Consider the following 7,611-nt stretch of genomic DNA (forward strand, 5'->3'; position numbering starts at 1 on the left):
CCCTAAAGCTGCTGCCTGTCTATGGAATCCATTGCCCTATCTACACCACCTTGTCTGGCCTCAGTGGGAGAGGATGTGCCTAGTTCTGCAGAGACAAGCTGTGCCTGAGTCGGGGGATACCCAGGGGGTCCCACTCTCTCAGAGGAGAAGGGAGGATGGCGGAGGGATTGTATGAGGGGGAAACCAGGAGGGGGCAGTGATTAGGATGTAAAAATGCATAAATAAATTAGTGGGAAAAAAAAACTCTTATGGACCTGAGTTTGACTCCAGAACCCAAGTGGCATACGCTAGTAGTTCTACCCTTAAGGAAGACGAGGCAGACAGATCCCTGGGGCTTGATGGCCAAGCTACCTAATCTATTGTTAAAGCTCCTGTCTCAAAAAATTAAGGTGGACAACTCTTGAGGAATGACACATGAGGTTGTCCTCTACATGAGATTGTACGTGTACTCCCCCACTACAAACACACGTGAACACATACACAATGCCACTCTTCACTTGTCTCCATAAAAGTCTAGGGACCAAGACTCAACATCTGAGAATATATATTGGAAGAATGGCATAGTGTATGTCATGCCACTGAAAATTTGACTTTTATGGCAGGGTAGAATGAAATTGGTAAAGTCAAGAATATTTTTCTGGTCCTTTGAAGGAAAACATATACCAAAACAGTCTTGTTAGAAAACCCCCAAGTTCCTCTCTCACCACGTGAGAACTTTTAGTTTTACAAAATCCTGGATATGGAAAAGATAGAACTTCTCAGGACTCAAACACCCCCTGCCCAGATTACATCTTAGCTCGAGGCTTGCCACGGAGGGAGAAAACCACTCTGAATCAGTGACTTACCAGGCTGGGTCTGTCAGCTCCTTGGAGAAGTTCCTCTTTGGGTTTCAGGTTGTGCCTGGAATTTAAAATGCAGAATTCGTGAGTGGCTGTTTATCTCAGCAGACCTCACAACAGAGTGAAACCTCAGCCTCTTCTCTCCTCAAAAAAAATCTTCAGATTATTTTCTTCATCATCCTCCTCTTCTTCTGCACATCAAGTCATGAACAGGAGACACACGGCCTTGGCTTGCTTGCAAATTGTGTGAAATGTGCATGCAGTCAAGACGTTAGGAGTTAACAACTGCTAAAGGAGTCAGGACCTCTTTCTTTCTTCTTTCAGATAGAGCTGATTCGGTTAGCTCTCTGCTTCTATAAATTTATGAATAAAGTAAGATTTTAAATCCAGAATAAGTGCAGAAAGAGACACCCCAGGAGAGAGAGAGAGAGAGAGAAAGAGGAATCCAAATCTAGCCAGAGGGTAACTGGACCTTTTGGCTCCAACAGCTACGACCCAAAGCACACTACAGGAAGTGCACGGGTTAGCAAAAGTTAGACAAACAGTGGCCTCTTATGGAGCTCCCGATGCGACAGTGATTACAGTCGGTCTAGTTAAACTGCACTTTGAGGGAGTCTTAGTAGAAAAACCCATTTTAAGTTTATTTCATTTATATAAATAAAATCAAATGTCCCTCCCCCACCCCACCGGGACTGATTCCCCTCCACTTCTTTGACATGTTGAAGATTCAAGCATAGTATAAGGTTCGTCTATTAAAAGTTTACAATCCGCATGTGAGGTTTTGTTTTCCAAACGCTGCTTGCTTCCTGTGTGGAGAGATAAGCCGGCAATTTTACTGTGCTTGTGGTTCACAGCCCCCAACGGGGAAACTCCTCTACCTCTGCAGGAGCGGTTTTGCTTATTCGGGACCTGACATATCCTGCAGGAATCAGAACACTGGCTGGCAAGGAATTCGGGCTCTTCCATTCACAACTATGCTTTTTATTTCTTTTCAAATGTGAACACGGCCAAGGAACTGGGGAACAAACTGGCATATGAAAACTCAAACAAGCAGACCCAAAAGAAGAGTGAAGGACCGCGTCTTAACTCTTTCTAGACTTGTTTATTTTGAGTTTTCCTGCAGGTATGCTACATTGGGAAGGAGGACCCTCAAAACAAGGAGCAAGGCTAATGCAAACAGGGAGAAGAAAAGGAAAAATTCCTCGATGTCGAGGAGCTTGAAAATAAGTGAACTTAAAGCTGCATCTCGAGCGGAAGGCTCCTCTTGTCCTCCTCGGGCGCTCGTCCGTCAGAGATAGTTACCATGGTTTTCACTGACTGCAGACTGTAGAGTGCAAGGTCGTGCGAGGTAGCACGGCTAACAGAAATCTTGAGGTTCAGTGGTAGTTTTACAGTTCAGCATTCCCTCAGATGAGCACTGGCTTTGTGCTCTGTTAGGGGCTCACCAAACAGGAAAGACACAGGAGTTCTCATGAATGGATATCAATAATCAAAGATATTCATAATTTTGACTTTCAATTATTATTTTTCCAAAGGCACCTGTGTGACATCATTTCTTAGAAATATTATTTTTCTTATAAATATAAATTGACTACATTAATTCCACAGAGATTTTGTGGAATGGATGGATGATTTGGGTTTTATTCAGTAATGCACATGCATTAGTGTTTGCAGCCCTGATGGCAGGGACAGGAATCCTAGCAGAGCTCTTCCGGAGGTTAGCAGACCGCCCCCCCCCCCCCCCCCCCGCTAAAGTATTTTGTGAGGTATTGTTTGCATCTGGGACATAACTGTGTTCTTATCTGCTTCCGGAGTTGATTCTCTATTTATCTGAGCTGTAAACAGCTCCCAGAGGTCAGCCTGCCCCTGAAGAGAATGCTGGTCCCTAGCTAGTCAAAGCTACATCTCTGCTACTGTATTTGCTGCATTCACCCTTTTAGCTGTATCCTCCGTCAGCTATGGAGGTCACCCCTTCTCTGCCATTTCTCAGAATCCATCCATTCAGCTCTAGCTTTTGAAGACCAATGGGGAACGCGTTTATGCTCTCTGCTCATTTTGTGCTGTTTTCTTTGAAACGTAACAAATCTAAAAAACGTTGAATACCGTTTCCCTAAACATTTTGTCATTAAAAAAGCTAAATAAAGGCTCTTTGTGGAAAGTTTGTATTTCAGAATTTCAGAAGTGTATAAAATAATATAAACTACTCACGGAAGCACCCAAATCATCCCTTCTAACCAGCCCTCTGCTTTATTCACATGGTTATTGTGAATATTTATGTTCATTAGTTCTTTAAGAACTTTATACATTGTATTTTGATCATATTCACCCTTTTATAATTCCTCCCGTATCCATTCCACTTCCTGCCCTCCCAACTTCATGTCATTTAAAAAAAACAAAATAAACCACGGAGTTCAGTTTGTACAGCCCATATCCTCTTGGATGTACAGTTTACCACTGAGCATGGTAGACTTCCCAGAGGCCACAACCTTAAGGAGAACTGATTCTCCCCTTCCTGTAGCTATCAGTGCCTCTGCTGGTGGTGGGCAGGATTTGTGCCCACCCCCTCCATGATATGTAGATAGTTTCATATCTTTTATTCTTGCTACATACCATTACATTATTATCATTTATATCCACATATTTGCCAAATACCGTCTTAATTGCAACACGATAGTCCTGATTTAACTCTTCCCCCACCGTACAGAATTTAGATATTTTCCAGGGTTTGGGGGAGTTGTAAATAATGTTGTTGGAAACATCATCTTTCATGCCATTCTAACATGGCTTTTCTTCATTAGCAGTGATGGGTTTATGTAACATGGGTTATGTGTGAACCAGGTTTCTATGCCCTCAGCATGAGGATTCTCTTATCTCTACCACATCTGTCTTCCCGAGAGACTCAGAAAGAACACACAATTTACCTGCTAGTTATAAAAAGGTGGGCTTCTTTCATTTCTCCACTTCCTTCAACCCTCTAATCACACAGTATCCTGCCCCTTTAGCTGTCGTTCTGGAAGCCCATTTACTCCAATTTTCTTCCACCACCTACCACACTCTTCCTCATTGTCACACAGGAAAATCACCCGGCGGCCTCTAGGACTTGCCTTCTAGCCTTCTCTGCTCACCGTTCTCAGATCCATCTTTTGTTAGTTCGCTCTCTGTTTCAAAACCCTACAACTTTTCTGTGAAACCTTACAGGAAATATCATCACCCAAAGCACCGCCACATCTCCTGCTGTTTTTCCTTCGCATCTATGCTGTGCCCAGATTCCCATTTTCCTCTTATTTCCATCTCATTCCAACATGGTCTGTCTTGCTTTATCTTCTAAGTTTTACTCAATCCTTTAGGGCACAGTTCATGCCTTATCTACTTTGTGAAACAGAGTGACTTTCTATTATACTCTAAATTGTGCAACTTGAGTCCAAATCTCTTGGCCATTCTTGCTGAGTGATTGGGGGGGAAGCAAGAAATTCCACCAAGCCTGTTTCTGCATATGCAAATAATAATGCCCTGTGTGCCCTTGTAAGAGCCTAGGAAAAACTGAATATGTGTTGCAATGTTCTAGCAAGTCTAATGCTATACAGATGAAAGAAAATATTGTCTACTACATCCATTAGTATCTGTACCTTTGAGTCATTTCAATACCCAGGTTTATACTATATACTGTAGCACTTAGGATCATTTCTTGTTTTCATGATCTTCAAATAATGGATTTGGATTTGTCTGTCTTATCATATTTGCTCTTGTATTAGGTGTGTTAGGCATTTTTCTTTCTCAGCTTGGCTATGAGTTTCTAAGTGCAGTACAGTATATTTCCATTCCATAAAGTATGCCTATAAACCCCAGAGCCCAATGCCACACATTACCCTAATGATCACCAGTCTAATCTAGATCAATTCAGGCTGTCAAGATCTAGGTAGGGTCACACTGGGATTTAAATCTAAATAAAATGTCTTGTGAACCTAGCCTTCTAAGAGGTTCTAGGAATAGAAAAATCTTGCACTTCAGGGAGTTTTTTGAAGTCTAAAATGAAGTATGAAAACTATATATGAACATATATTCTGCATTTAGATCTTGCCTTTTGGGAATATTCCTTAAATTTTTATAGCAATTTCTCCCATGTTACATCTCCTGAAGTCAGAGGGAAGAATCAAGTGTGTCCTTTAGACATTTAAGAATGAAACTATGTCCTTGGTTGTCTCCGTCAGAAAAGTCAATGCTCGGGCTGGAGAGATGGCTCAGCGGTTAAGAGCACTGACTGTTCTTCCAAAGGTCCTGAGTTCAATTCCCAGCAACCACATGGTGGCTCACAACCATCCGTAATGAGATCTGGTCTGTCTGACGATAACTACAGTGTACTCACATATAATAAATAAATCTTAAAAAAAAAAAAAAAAGAAAAAAAAAAAAGAAAAGTCAATGCTCTGTTGCTAAAGCCTGTGTGATCATAAACTTATTTTAGATTGTGTATTTAATCTATGAGTCAGTTTTTAGTTTCATTTACTTAGTTGAGACCCAAAGAACCTTCACATCTATTAGGCTAATACCTAAAATGTCAGGTACAGGGTTAAGGTTAGAATTAGTGAACAGCAAAGGGGCTAAGACTAGTTAGAGTTCCTGCTGCATTTAGGTTAAAAAGCTAGGGCTATGGTCAGGTTTGTTAGTGTTGGGGGTCAGAGTTTAATTTAAGATGAAGCTGAGTTTTAATATTAGGTTTAAATCTAGGATTAATGCCAGAGTTAGTATTGGTATTATGACTAGGTTTAGGTTAAGGCTATGTTTACATTCCCTATTGCAAAGGATACTGTCACTATATTCTGCAAATTTTCATCTAGTAGGGTAAAAATCTATGTCTTACATTCTTACATATTTTTTTGTGATTAGTATAAACATTATAAACATTACTGGGGGAAAGATTCATTGCATAGTATTCCTCAGATTAGTTGAAATTATCACTTTCCCATAGATGGCTAGGGTAATTTTAAAACTCCCACAGTAAAAGACCAGTAATGCTTCAGTGTAGGCATTAACAGCTAAAGGTCAACTGATGGATCATGTTCAGTTTGTGCTGCTCTTTCCTCTAACACTTCCAGCACCCAACATAGAAGCTGACACCACTAAAGTGCTGTGATCTGGAGTATACCAACATTATATAATACTTTTAAATAAAAAGTGCATATATCTTTGAAGCAGTCATTCTTGAAGTTTCGTAGGAAGAAACATATCCCCAAGTTGGTAGATGTCACCTAATTATGTATTTCCAGACCACATTTCTTTCTCAAACCGTAAATGACAATGTCCAGAGAGTGAATGATATGATAGGAATCGTAGTCCTATATGATCCAGATGGTCCCAAATAATGTAGTCACAGTTCCGGTGGCACCTAAATACCAATAATCCCCAACATGAGCCCATCGTCTCCACAGACATAGCCTAACATACTTCTTCTCTTCTTCCATTCTCTTTGAAGACAACACCATCCACCGAGACTTCTAAGCCAGAACCCTGACTCAGTTTCTTCATGTCCTACTATTATGTCTTTTAATAAAAATTAGAAATCCCTCAACTCTCCCACTCATCTCTTCTCTTGTGCTTCCAAGTAGGCCTTCAGTGCCTCTTGCCTAAACCACTTACAGAGACTCTTCAGATAGCCATAAAGGTCTTATCCTACCCTCCAGCTCTTTCATGTCTATTCTGACTTCCCCACTGTCATCAAAATGAGATCATTTTGTTATGATACCTACTAGTTGAAAATCTTTCTCGATCTTCCTTCTAGAGTCTTTTAAGATACTCCCTCTTCCATTTCCCTATAATTTTCCAGTTCTCTTGACTCTCAATAGACATTAAATGCCAAGGTTATACTTACCACATATTAGGACCTTCATTTCCATTTAGTGGATGGTTACTTCTTGAAGTTGAGGCGAGTTCATTCATCCATATACTACCACTTCACTGAACAGTGCTTGGCATATAGCAAGTGATTACAAAGCTTTTAGAGTCAAGAAAACCTCTTGTAGGACTCTGAAACTCGCAGAGATCCTCTTTGTATATTACTGTGTCCGGTCCCAAAATAAAACTTGTGCTGTGTAAGGTTTCTTTAAAAAGCACACCCTGCATCTCAGCAGGAAGCTACAGATTAATAAACAGCTGACAGAACAAACTGAATAACACTCAATGAATCACCCATGTTCACCAGACTGGGGGAGACAGCAGAGTGCTTATTCCTCATTGGCAGATATGCAAAGGATGTACAGAAGTTTGGGGTATCAGGACATCACTTACTTCCTACATCATGGTGCAACAGAACCACAGAAAAGGAAACATCGTAACAAAAGCGAATCTGGGAGACTGAATGAATACGGAAATTAAATTAGTACAAAATTTGTGCCCACTTCAACCTATGTTGCCTGGTGTATAATACAGAGACTTGCATGTGGTGCAAACTAAATTTCTAAATCACCCCTGAGAATAAATGATGGCGATGTAGACCGTATACTGTCTTCTTCCTCTATTCCATTCTAACTTCCTTCCTTCTTTTTCTTCCTTTCTGCCCTGCTCCTTTCTTTCAACAGGATCCCATGAATCTCAGATTGCTCTAGAACTGCTAACACAGCAGAAGAATCCCTTGGACTTCTGAGCCTTTTGTTTCTGCTTCTGAAGTGCAGGTATTACAGACAAGCACTATCACATCTAGTTTATGTGGTATTGAGGATCAAGCCTAGGGTTTTGTATATTCTAGACAATGCTCTACTAACTTCGATACCTCCCACCC

At 40.8% G+C, this 7,611-nt stretch overlaps 1 protein-coding gene across 6 annotated transcripts in view; it reads right to left on the reverse strand.

The window, feature by feature from the left end:
• Window positions 1-6,915, reverse strand: part of Psd3 (pleckstrin and Sec7 domain containing 3) — a 528,621-nt gene extending 521,706 nt beyond the window's left edge. For 4 of the 6 annotated variants that reach the window (XM_052162837.1, XM_052162836.1, XM_052162835.1 and 1 more), the window contains exons 1-2: window positions 6,706-6,913; window positions 846-900 (exon numbers count right to left, since the gene is read on the reverse strand). The gene's annotated coding sequence lies outside the window, so the exon portion shown is untranslated. Of the gene's footprint in view, window positions 1-845; window positions 901-6,705 lie in introns of all 6 variants that reach the window. The other 2 variants (XM_052162839.1, XM_052162841.1) reach the window with 2 other exon arrangements.
• Window positions 6,916-7,611: the final 696 nt, after the last annotated feature.

Source organism: Apodemus sylvaticus, chromosome 18, assembly GCF_947179515.1.
Source record: "Apodemus sylvaticus chromosome 18, mApoSyl1.1, whole genome shotgun sequence".
NCBI lineage: Eukaryota > Metazoa > Chordata > Mammalia > Rodentia > Muridae > Apodemus > Apodemus sylvaticus.